The 12,696-nt window shown below is 37.9% G+C and overlaps 1 protein-coding gene and 1 pseudogene across 1 annotated transcript in view; both read left to right on the top strand.

Moving 5' to 3' along the window:
• Positions 1-12,696, top strand: part of hectd2.S (HECT domain containing E3 ubiquitin protein ligase 2 S homeolog) — a 196,683-nt gene that overhangs the window by 45,161 nt on the left and 138,826 nt on the right. The gene's annotated exons all lie outside the window — the stretch shown is intronic.
• LOC121396234 overlaps positions 4,338-12,696 on the top strand; it is a 45,926-nt pseudogene continuing 37,567 nt past the window's right edge.

Raw genomic sequence — 12,696 nt, 5'->3', positions numbered from 1 at the left:
CCACTTTCTTTTACTTGATACAGAGGAAACGTGAAATTGTCTCTCTCCACTATAACTGACAGGTCTGCAGTGAGATTCAAAATAGGCCCTGCCATTTCAGGTACACCGAAGCCCAAACAGCCCCACAAATAGTCACTGTATATGACAACTTTCAGCAGCCCTTCTGGCATATTACCAGTATGGCCTGCTAACTGCTATCCCACAGCCACAGTCCTTTCCCACTGCAACTATAGACACTATCTCTCCCTATTATCCCACCCAGCCAAAGTCCCTTCCCAGAGACTATTATCCCACTGTTACTATAGGCACCATCTCTCCCTACTATACCTGCTATCCCACAGTCACACTCCCTTCCCAGAGACTATTATCCCACTGTTACTATAGGCACCATCTCTCCCTACTATACCTGCTATCCCACAGTCACACCCCCTTCCCAGAGACTATTATCCCACTGTTACTATAGACACCATCTCTCCCTACTATACCTGCTATCCCACAGTCACACTCCCTTCCCAGAGACTATTATCCCACTGTTACTATAGGCACCATCTCTCCCTACTATACCTGCTATCCCACAGTCACACTCCCTTCCCAGAGACTATTATCCCACTGTTACTATAGGCACCATCTCTCCCTACTATACCTGCTATCCCACAGTCACACCCCCTTCCCAGAGACTATTATCCCACTGTTACTATAGGCACCATCTCTCCCTACTATACCTGCTATCCCACAGTCACAGTCCCTTCCCAGAGACTATAATCCCACTGTTACTATAGACACCATCTCTCCCTATTATACCTGCTATCCCACAGTCACACTCCCTTCCCAGAGACTATTATCCCACTGTTACTATAGGCACCATCTCTCATTACTATACCTGCTATCCCACAGTTACACTCCCTTCCCAGAGACTATTATTCCACTGTTACTATAGGCACCATCTCTCCCTACTATACCTGCTATCCCACAGTCACACTCCCTTCCCAGAGACTATTATCCACTGTTACTATAGACACCATCTCTCCCTACTATACCTGCTATCCCACAGTCACACTCCCTTCCCAGAGACTATTATCCCACTGTTACTATAGGCACCATCTCTCCCTACTATACCTGCTATCCCACAGTCACAGTCCCTTCCCAGAGACTTTAATCCCACCATCTCTCCCTACTATCACACAGCCACAGGTATCCATCTTGATAGTAAAGATGATGTTGGCTGGCAGTGCTGTTATAAAGACTCATAGGCAGCAGAGTAGTGCAGTGATTGCTTATCTGTCAACTACTTATAACAATATCGCTCTAGTAAATGAAGTAGTTGATGTGTGACGCATCTCTGATCACTGACAAATGCTTCCTCTTACCAAGAAGTAGTTACATGTGATGTTGTGGGGGCGGGGCATTGTGTAATGGTGTAAGTGAGCGGCAGCGGGGGCATGCAGAGAGAAGGAGGATTGGGATCCCAGCAATACCCACTGAGCCTCTTCCGTGTGTGACAGGAGAGTGCGGCAATATAGCGACACGTGTGCGTGTGACTGCCTGGAAGCGTCAGTGTCCATCCACCATCCTCCTCCTCTCTGGGAAGCTGTGAGGAACCAAAACCTCCCGTGCCGTGTAGCCGACAGGTGCAGTGGGTTTGACACGTGACGTGAGCCAATCAGCGCGTCCCCATTGCTGCCACAGTCACTGAGGAGAGAGAGGGGGCATGGTGCCGGTCGGCAGGAGATTAGTTCCGAGCTTGTGGGAGTGAAGGGCAGAGCTGAGGGGGTCGCTTGGGATAAGTTGGTGGGAGATTCATTTTCTTATCCCAGGAATCCCCAGCCGGCAGCATCAGGTTCGCCCAAAGCCGCCCGAATTAAAACTTCCAACATGTCGCTGCTGTTTTTAGGGGATGCTGTGAGTTGCCGAAGAGCAGCCTGTCTGTTATTATGTTATTATGTCTGTTATTATGTGGGACAGAGCAGAACAAGCGGAAAGCTGCAGCCCTGACCCCCAGTCACATTTGCTTGTGTAGTTAGGAGGGGGCGGGGCTACCAGTGACAGGCAGGAAGTGATGCGCAGTAAATGTACTTTCATAACCTGCTCCCTGTGACACTTACCCTTGCCTCCTCTCACACAGGGGCTGCCAATACCAATCCCCATTACATTTACTTTTAGTATGTATTGCTAGACTCTCTAAGCTGCCTTCTTTCAGTTGCTCTTCATTATTTAGCTCTATGCTTTTTCTATTAAGACTCTGACTAATAAATGCTTTCTTGTTGTTGGGGTCTCTGGCCTCAGTAACCAAAGAATCGGGTGAACTGTGAGGGTTCTGTTTATAGTTATATTTCATGACTTATCTTAACCTGAGGGACACTTTTATTGATCTTCCATAATGAGTTGTAGGTAACTGGTTGCTACGGCAAATACGTCTTAGCAACCAGATAGCAGTCACAATAACCAGCCTGAGAGTTGCAGGACAAAATTTAAATATTTTCAAATACCATAAAAACATTGTGATTTGTCTTAGTCTATTGAGGTCTACCTAATGCTAAAATCTAATTTTAAATGGGTATTTCACCTTTAGGTTCACTTTAACCATGTTATAGACCAGCATATTCTTCTCTACTTTTCATTTGGCCTTTTTGAATGATTTGCCTTCTTTTTCTGCCGCTTTCCAGCTGTAAAGTGGGGCAAGCAGCTAAAAAAAAGTTTGTGCAATATGTGGCTAAAATGTTCTTGTTCTTGTTACATTTTATTACTTATCTTTCTATCCAGTCCCTCTCCTATTCAAATTCTAGTCTCTATTTCAAACTACTGCCTGATAATAGCTCTTGAAATACTAAAAATTTTAAAAAAAAAACATACAAATTAAAAAATGAGGCCAGTTGCAAATTGTCTCAAAATATATTTGATTATATCATACTAAATGGTAATACTAAATGGTAATATATAGGTAAAACTACATCTTCCTGTACTGACAGTAGCAAAATGGTTGTTGCTTTCCAACAAAGACAAACTTCCCCCTGTGCCTAAGGTGTGTGTTTGGGGGGGGGCAGGTCCAGCATTAGAAAGGCCTGGGGGGGCAACTAATGTGTAACTAATAAATTATTTATTTTTCTCTATAAGACCTGTTGTTGGTTATATATATATATATATATATATATATATATATATATATATATATATATATATATATATATATATATTATTTTGCAACTGGGGGTACTTTATTTATTATAATACACAAGTTTTTTTATTGTATTCAATTTGCGTGTCCAAATGTCCAAAGGACACGTAAATTGAATACAATAAAATGTGACTTTATTCATCAGAACAAGTTGGAACGCGGTTCTTTGTGGAATTCTACACACACACACACACACACACACATATATATATATATATATATATATATATATATATATATATATATATAGTTTAGGAATGAATCATTCCAGGACCAGCACTTCCCTTCGTGAAAATTTTCCAAATTTTATTTAGATACACATATCAGTGTTCAACATTTCGGTCCTTGTTAGGACCTTTATCAAGGATAACATCCAATGTGCAAAAAAAGCTATAAATAGTGTTAACGATACAAAAAATTCTAAAGTGACATCACAAAGGGACTTCACGAAGGGAAGTGCTGGTCCTTGGATGGGTTCAGACTAATCAGCTAAGAAAAAATCCTGCAGTGTCAAGGAAATTAACATAGTATTCATGTCCCTATCGATCTCCTCTACACAAAACAGCATACTTGGGTTGTTTATAGTGTTTCTCAGAGGTTTTTTATGTATATATTGCTTACCAGCCATACTCCCCTAGTACCCTTATACTGCATACATTTGTGCAATAGTTTGTTATCCGGGATAAAAGTAATTTGTAATCCAAACTTGTTGTCTGCCATTGCCGTAATGCAAAAATGTTGTCTGCCATTACCGTAATGCAAAAATGTTGACATGTTTGCCAAAAATAAACTCTGTATATATCTGTAATCCACTAAAAAGAGCCAGTCATAAAGATCAGTTCTGAACCCCCTGAACATGTAAAAAGCTGGGAAAATTTATTTGCCACTTTTTTTTTTTCAAACTAACATCTATTTACAGCAGAATTGTACTCTCCCCTAAACATTTGCATCAAATAATTAAACAGCTTTATAAATATATGTGATTTTTACACAGTGAAACGTGTCATTACAGTGCTGGTCTTTGTTGCATTTCATATTTTTACACATGTTTATGAATATCCCATAAACTGACTACATCAGGACAGGAGGTGGTATTGTTAAGATATAGATGTTTTAGAAAATATGCACACACTAATTAATACTTATATTTTTGTTTATTAAAAGGTTAAATAACCCCTTAGAAGAAATGATATTCAAGTTGGTTCCAGGACTGAGAGATGGTATGTGTTTATTTTTCGGGGTATTTATGAGATTTACATTTTGTTTATTGTGATGCACTTTTGTCAATAATAGAAAGTATATATTTTATTAAAACAGGGGAACAGTATCGAGAACTAGAATTTTGGAAGAGGAAACAACCTCAAGGAAACGGAGATGGTGATTATATTTTTAACTATTAATATTTCATGAAGGTAGCAAAGTAAATCACTCGAGCAGGGTCAGCCTGATGCTAATTAATACTTCTTAGTGTTACTGTTCCTTTAAGAGAACTGTTAGTACAGACAGAACAACAGAGGTGGAGTAGGGAAATCAAGATAGTGATGACGATCAAGGGAGAAAATGGGATTTCATAACTGAAATTGAAGAGGTTGGAAAATGGGTCCGGGGATGAAAAAACAAAAAGAGGAGAGAAAGAGAGAGGAAAAGCTGAAGGGGCAAAGAAGTTTGAAACGAATAGAAAAGAGCAATGGGGAGATTCACAGAAGAGGAGGGATAATAAAAGTTTGAAAGATAAAATTGAAGATAACTGTTACATACATGGCTAATAAGCATACAGTATGTAAGTCCCTCCAGCATTTATTCTGTCCCTACACATATGTTTTTTATGTGTGAATGTATATATAAAGGTATGGGACCAATTATCCAGAATGCACAGGGACCTGGGGCTTTCCAGATAAAGGATCTTTCCATGATTTGTATCTCCGCTGGCCACAGACGCAAAGATCCGAGCGTACGAATAAATGTACGATCGGACTTTCCCATCTCCCGACCTGCCACTAACCATTCAGATCAAAGTCTTACCATTCCGATCAAATAAAGTAAAGAGTTAAAGAACAGATCAGCCGATGTTCTGCCCCTGACAGCAATCATACAATAGACAAAGTTAGTGACAGTCTCCCTCTGAAAATCGTACGGTCGGCAATACACGCAGAGATATTACCCGTAGCCGACAGAAATTTTGTAACCTAACCGATCGACCAAACGATTGATCTCCAACGGACGAAAAATGACGGGACTTTCCACACACGTTCCGAAAATTGTACGAATCCTCGATTCGTACAATGAGATCTTTGTGTCTATGGCCAGCTTAAGTCTACTAAAAAAATATTTACTAAACCCACTAGGATTATGTGGCTTCCAATAGGGATTAATGAAATCTTAGTTTGAAACAAGTATAAAGTACTGTTATATTATTACGTAGAAAAAGGAAATCGTTTTGGTTAAAAAATAATAATTATTTGTTTAAATGGATTCTATAGGAGATACTATCCCTGTAATTCAGAGCTTTCTGGATAACAGGTTTACAAATAAGAGATCCCACACTTGCACATATTTTTCACCAGAGTGCATCTGGAACGTTCCACAAACAAATATTAACAAATTGATACATAGAAAAAAAACAATGGGGCATTCTCACTATGAAACAATGTAGTAGAAGCTACTTATTAGTGAAAAAAGCAATGGTGAAAGGTGTAATCTTGGTAGAAGGAGAATTGATTTGTGTCATGTGGTTTTAAAAGGCAAATTCAGAAAGGTACAGACAAATACTACTTTCTGTTGCAGTTACATTTAAAGGGGACATATAGTCAAAAATTGTCATTGTTTCCCCATCTAAACCTGCTTTACAGACGGCTGCACAACTTCATGGCAATAATAGCTCCAAGTTCCAGAAAGCTAGAAAGCAGCACGCAAGGCAGAATATTTGCATATAAGATGTACTGTCTGGAACATAGGAAGCCTCTGATTGTCTCCAGGGCAGCCCGTGGCCAATGGTAGATCAGGATCAGTTCTGTGAGATCAGATCAGTTGAATGGTAAAAACGTCTTGTATTCTCATTAAAATGGCACAGGATTAGTAATAGAAGTATATTAAAAAGTGTTTACAGTCTTTGGCTGTATTCTAAAATGTTTTTCTTTTGTTTAAAATCCCTTTGAGTTTTTCAAGGAAAAAAATTGTGTCCCAATAGATAAAATTTCCCTTTAAAAGATAAATAAATAGCTTTTGGTCATCTTCCTAGGATTAGAGTGTTTAGTTTTTGACATTTTGGCAGTTCTCTATAGTTCACATTGCTTTTGTTTCCTTGTCTTATGGCAAATATGTCAGGAGTCTTATGGCAAATATCAATATAAGATATGGATTTATTTAAAAGGTGGCATTGAAAAACGGGTAACTTTTTTATGATATTAAAATGAATTGTAGTTATTTATACTTTTGTTGTTGGCATTTTGTTTGTTTGCAAACTGTAATTTCTGACTAAAGCACAATGTGAAAATGCTGTGCTTTAAGGCTGCAAAAAAATATTTAAGTATTGAAAAAAGCAATAACATTATTTTGCAATCAGTAAGGATTTATGCTCACTAAATTATAACCAAGTACAAGGAAGGCAAAATGCTTCAGACCTACCTTTGTGCTAGTTCCCTCCAAAACGTGTTAACCAGAAAGCTTAAAATTATGGCAAAGCCATCTCCCTTACACCTATTTAAGCAAATAATTTTGTTTTGTACTAATGAGACAGAACCTTGTATTAGATTTTAACTAAACAGCATGAATCCATATTGATGGCAAAGCAATACTATTGGAGCTATTAAAAAAAGTTTTAGCTAAGTTAAGTTATGGTGATCCAATTACAGAAAGATACCTAATCCAGAAACCCCCTGGTCCCATAGGGTTCCAGATAATAGATCCAGTTCCTGTATAACTTATAGACGTTTTTCAGTTTTATTATTCTTACAGATGGAGTTGTGAATGTGAAACAACCTAGAGAAGATGAAGAGGAAAATAATGAAGAGAGACTATCACAGAAGTGATCCACAAATTGCCATTTGTCTTGACTGCTTACGTAATAATGGCCAATCTGGAGACAACGTTGTGACGGTAAAAGTGGATTCTTATTGAAAGTTATGTAAAGCACAAGGGAAATACTATAGTACTATAAATTCACTCATATTAAAGGAATTGTTCAGTGTAAAAATAAAAACTTGGTAAATAGATAGGCTGTGCAAAATAAAACATGCTTTCACTATAGTTAATCATCCAAAAATGTAACGTTTAAAGGCTAGGTTTGCCACCTTTTCTGGAAAAAAATACTGACCTTCCTATATTCTTGACATTTTTTCCTATTAAAAACATTGGCATCATTTTTACCTGCCAGGACGGTAAAATAATGGCCATGTGACAACCCTAATAAAGGCTGAAGTGACTGGATATCTAACATAATATTCACAAAACCACTTCCTGCTTTGCAGCTCTCTTGGTTTTTACTGATTGGTTACAGTCAGTAAACTGGTATGAGCTTTTCTATGCACTTCAATACGTACATCTGATTTGTTTTGTTATATATTTATAGTAGTTTATCGAGAGCGCTTGAGTTCATCATCAGTTGAATAAAAATACCAGTAGATAGTTTTATATTGTTGCATTTTAATAGTGATAGATTTTTTACCTTCTAATTTAGAATTTGACCATACGGCTTCTCTTGTTACTGTATCCATTCTGTAAACAGGTTGCTTGAGACAGCCATGAAAGGAAAAATAATACCTCTAGACCTCTACAGTTTACAAGATACATTTTAGGAATGAAAGGGCTAAAATCTTTGTTCCTTTTTGACATACTATAAATTCCAGAGGCCTGGTGTGTAAATGAGTGGTTCACCGTTAAAATTAACTTTTAATATTGTGGAGACAGGAAAATTCTAAGACAAAATGTAATTAGTCTTCATTTTATAGATTTTGAATTATTTACATTCAAAGCTCTAAGGGGCAGATTTATCAAGGGTCGAATTGAAAATTCGAAATTCTTATTTTCGAGTTTTTTTTATGGTCAAAACTGTCAAATTCGACCAGGGAGTTATTCAAATTTGATTTTTCAGAGAATTTGATTCAAATTCAATTCGAGGTTTTGGGTCGATTCTTTTCATCCGAGTTTTAAAAATCATATTTCTTTAATATATTTCGAATTTTGAGTTTATGGGAGTTTCAAAAAATTCAACTCTTGATAAATGTGCCTCCCCGACTGGAATTCAATCTTGTTTGTTTATTTCATTAGCAACTATGGGGTAGTAAAGCTGTGGCCAGCTTTAAGACTTAAAGAGTAGGCAGTATGGAAGCTCTTGTGTGCCAATACTGGATGTAGGAATGCTCTTTAATTCATATTTTTGGACTTAAACACAATCAATCCTATCACTGGTACTTTTTATATTTATAATTATATTTTATCAACATTATTTTTAGGTTCTGATGAAGAAATTCATCCGTTGTTCAACTCATGTAACTGTTGGAACAATTAAGAAGTTTTTGAGTCTAAAACTTCCAAGCACATATGAGGTAAGATCTCTTAGTGAAGCTAAATTAGTTTCCTTAATCATAAATTGTTATGAGTGAATGTGCCACTGAAAAGTGATGTAGGTTTTATGTATAATTTAAATGTCAATTCATTTGGTTCAATTCTCTTGGTTCAATTCCATATTTTTTAAGATTTCAATGGAGTTGTCACATGTTAAACCACAACGTACATAAGGTTTTGCCCAAAAGAGACTTTTAATGTGCAAGTTGTCAGCTTTATATCTTACTTATTTTTGCAGGCTGCATGAGCTAAAGTGATCTTTTTGTGCCACACCTTTACAAATAGAAGTACCATGTTAGGCATTTTAAAGGAGAAGGAAAGCTACTGAAGCCGTTTATTGCCAACAGATGAGCCACAATAGTGTAAGCTTAAATGAGAAGGATCTTGGGGTTTTTGTCTTATTCTGGGCAGTGTCATTATGTGGCCATTGAAGCAAATAAAGTTCTGTCTTGCATAAAAAGGGCATTAACTCAAGGGATAAAAACATAATTATGCCTCTTTATAGGTCCCTGGTGAGGCCTCATCTGGAGTATGCAGTTCAGTTTTGGACTCCAGTCCTTAAGGGCTAGTCCACACGGGGAGATAGCGACGCGTTTGCGGTCGCGGCGACAGTCGCCGCGACCGGCGCAGGCGACAGTTTTGTATGGGCGCCTATGTAAAAACGCCTGTGCTAACCACACGAGGCGATGCGCTTTTCAACAGTCGCCTGAAAAAGCCTGGCGAGGCATTTTCAGGCGACTGTTGAAAAGCGCATCGCCTCGTGTGGTTAGCACAGGCGTTTTTACATAGGCGCCCATACAAAACTGTCGCCTGCGCCGGACGCGGCGACTGTCGCGGCGCTTTGTCGCCGCGACCGCAAATGCGTCGCTATCTCCCCGTGTGGAATAGCCCTAAGAGGGATATAAATGAGCTGGAGAGAGTGCAGAGACTAAGTGCAACTAAACTGGTTAGAGGGATGGAAGACTTAAATTACGAGGATTGACTGTCAAGGTTGGGGTAGTTTTCTCTGGTAAAAAGGCAGAGGGGCCATGATTACACTTTACAAGTACATTAGAGGACATTATAGAGAAATAGCAGGGGACCTTTTTACCCATAAAGAGGACCACTGTACCAAAGGCCACCCCTTTAGACTAGAAGAAAAGAACTTTCATTTGAAGCAACGTAGGGGGTTCTTCACAGTGAGGACAGGGAGGTTGTGGAATGCACTGCCGGGTGATGTTGTGATGGCTGATTCTGTTAATGCCTTTTCAGACATGAAGTCTGATACAGAAGCCCATGTGTACACAATAGAAGGAAAGAAATGCAGTGTTTCTTTTGATAGAGGACTCAGAGCAGCATTCGTTTGAGGGTTTACTGGTGTATTTAAATAGATCTTTCTGATAAAGCTTACTTAATTTTAGCCTTTCCTTGTCCTTTAATACAACATGCTTGGTGTGCTTTACAAAAGGCTGTATGCATTGGTGTCATAACTTGTATTCATGGACAGCCTGCCTCCAATAGTCGCTTTCCCTAACTTTAAGTACAAATAATACACCACATGAAACACTATTGCTTATTGTTCCTTTTAAAGGGGTTTAAATTTGCAATTGGTTTTCATTTTTTGTTATTGATGGGTTTTGAGTTATTTAGCTTTTAATTCAGCAGCTCTCCAGTTTGCAATTTCAAAAATCTGGTTTCTAGGGTCCAAATTACCCTAGTAACCATGCATTGATTTGAATATGAAACTAGAATATGAATAGGAGAGGACCTGAATAGAAAGATGAGTAATAAAAAGCAGCAATTACAATAAATAGCCTTACAGGGCATTTATTTTGAAGATGGGACCAGTGACCCCCATTTGAAAGCTGGAAAGAGTCAGAAGTAAGAGGCACATCATTCAAAAACTATTTAAAATAAAACATGAAGGCCAATTGAAAGGTTGTTAAGAAAAATACTTAACTTAAAGGTGAACCACCCCTTTAAGGTTTCCACTGTAATTAAAGGGATGAGTTGCACTTGAATTCTGTTCCTTTGAAATAAACATAATATAAACTCAGTAGGCAGGAAATATCAACAGTTTCTCTTACAAACCATAAACATGTCCCAGAATCTCTTCTGATGAATCCCTGCCCACTCTGGCATTACAGAAGACATGGATAGAAATTGACATTCACAAATAAAAAGAGTTAAGTACAAAATCTTAACAGGTGTCAGGTCACCAAACATTTTCTTTTCTCTGTGTCCTGTCATTGACCTGTTGTACTTGCTTTGGTGTGAAACACTTAGAGGCCCATTTGTGTGGTTTAGAGGTTTTTAAAACCAGCAAAATACAAATTTTCACTAAAACAATGAATGTCAAGTCATTTATTGAAAGATCCTAATATAAAAAGCACAAAAGAACCCCTCCCAAAAGAATCAGAATCTGTATCCTCGAAATCCTTGTTTTCTTAAGAATTTTTGTGCAATTACAAGCTGAAAAAGGACAGCTCCCATAAACTCGTACACTATCTCAGCAGCTCTTAGATGGCAACGCTTTGTATTAGCATTTTTCGTGGAATTCTTGTTTAATAGATTATAAATATTTTGTGGTTTAAAGCAAATCTGACATTTTTAGAGCTAAAAAACACAATTTGGGAAAACAAAAAAGATACAAACGTGTATAAATTTTTTTGTAAACTTTATGCCACTGCTACTCATTATTTTAAAATCATTATAAAATTTTACAAGATGTTGATCAACTGTTATATTTATAAATGTCAACAATATTCAGTTTGTTTATGTACAAGATAATATGGTGTATACCTGTGTTTTTTTGCCAGCTGGATGTGCTATGCAATGGTGAATGAAATTATGGGGAAGGACCATACGATGGAGTTCATATACATGACAAGATGGGGACTGAGGGGTGAAAATGTATGCAGCCCTTTCTGTTTTGTAAAAGGTTTAATTTATTACTATTTGTACCTGACAACACTTTCTTTATAGCTACAGTAAGGGGGTTATTTATTAAGTTCCGAAATCCGAAACATTTGGATTTTTTCGGACCTTAAAAAAAAAGAAAAATCTGAATTTTTTAAAGTCCGATGGTATGAAAACTCAGAATCCAAAAACCCAGCATCTCAAAGCTCTCAGGGTCCTGTATTAGTCAATGGGGAAGGTCCTAGTGTCTGTGCTGCTATCCGCTGCTATTTCAGGGATTTTGGGCCAAAACATTATGTAAGCCCAATAAAATGTATTTACCTCCAGAAAAGTTTTAATGATACCTTAGTTAGGCTCAAGTACAAAGTACTGTCTCATTATGCAGAGAAAAATGAAATCATATTTACAACTTTAATTACATTGAGTCTATAGAAGATCACCTTCCTGTAATTCAGAGTCTTCTGGATAAGGGGTTGCAAATAACAGATCCCATACCAGCCAGACCAATGTGTGACTGAGAATGAAAATCAGGGCAGGTTTTAAAACCCTGTTGGGAGAAGATAGCATTGGACTGTTGATGGGCTCCTCATTGGGCCATGTGTGAAACAATCAGTTCAGTTCAAGGCTATGTTTGTGGTCCAGGATTTGGTCATTTGTTTTATTAGCCTTTCAGCCATGATTCCTGAAATATTGGCAAATAATTGTTCTTCCTAAATCTCTTCCAAGATGCTTTTCAAGGAGCCAAATGAGCTGCTGTTGGATGCCATAGATGTTCATCATTTATGGGGGGGGGGGGGGTTTGACCGCCTTGTTATTTAAATGTCAGAGAACATTTTGAATCTCAGTCTAAACCTGGATTCCTGTAGTACAGGTATGGGACCTGTAATCCAGATTGCTAGGGGCCTGGGGTTTTCCAGATAACGGACCTTTCCATAACTTGGATCTTCATACCTTAAGTCTACTAGAAAATCATTTAAACATTTAATAAATCCAATAGGCTGGTTTTAGCTCCAATAAGGATGAATTAGATATTAGTTGGGATCAAGTACAAGGTAGAGTCCTGC

The sequence above is a fragment of the Xenopus laevis genome, chromosome 7S (assembly GCF_017654675.1).
Source record: "Xenopus laevis strain J_2021 chromosome 7S, Xenopus_laevis_v10.1, whole genome shotgun sequence".
Classification (NCBI taxonomy): Eukaryota; Metazoa; Chordata; class Amphibia; order Anura; family Pipidae; genus Xenopus; species Xenopus laevis.
The sequence above is the reverse complement of the archived record's forward strand: the minus strand, read 5'-3'. Positions and strand labels throughout refer to the sequence as shown.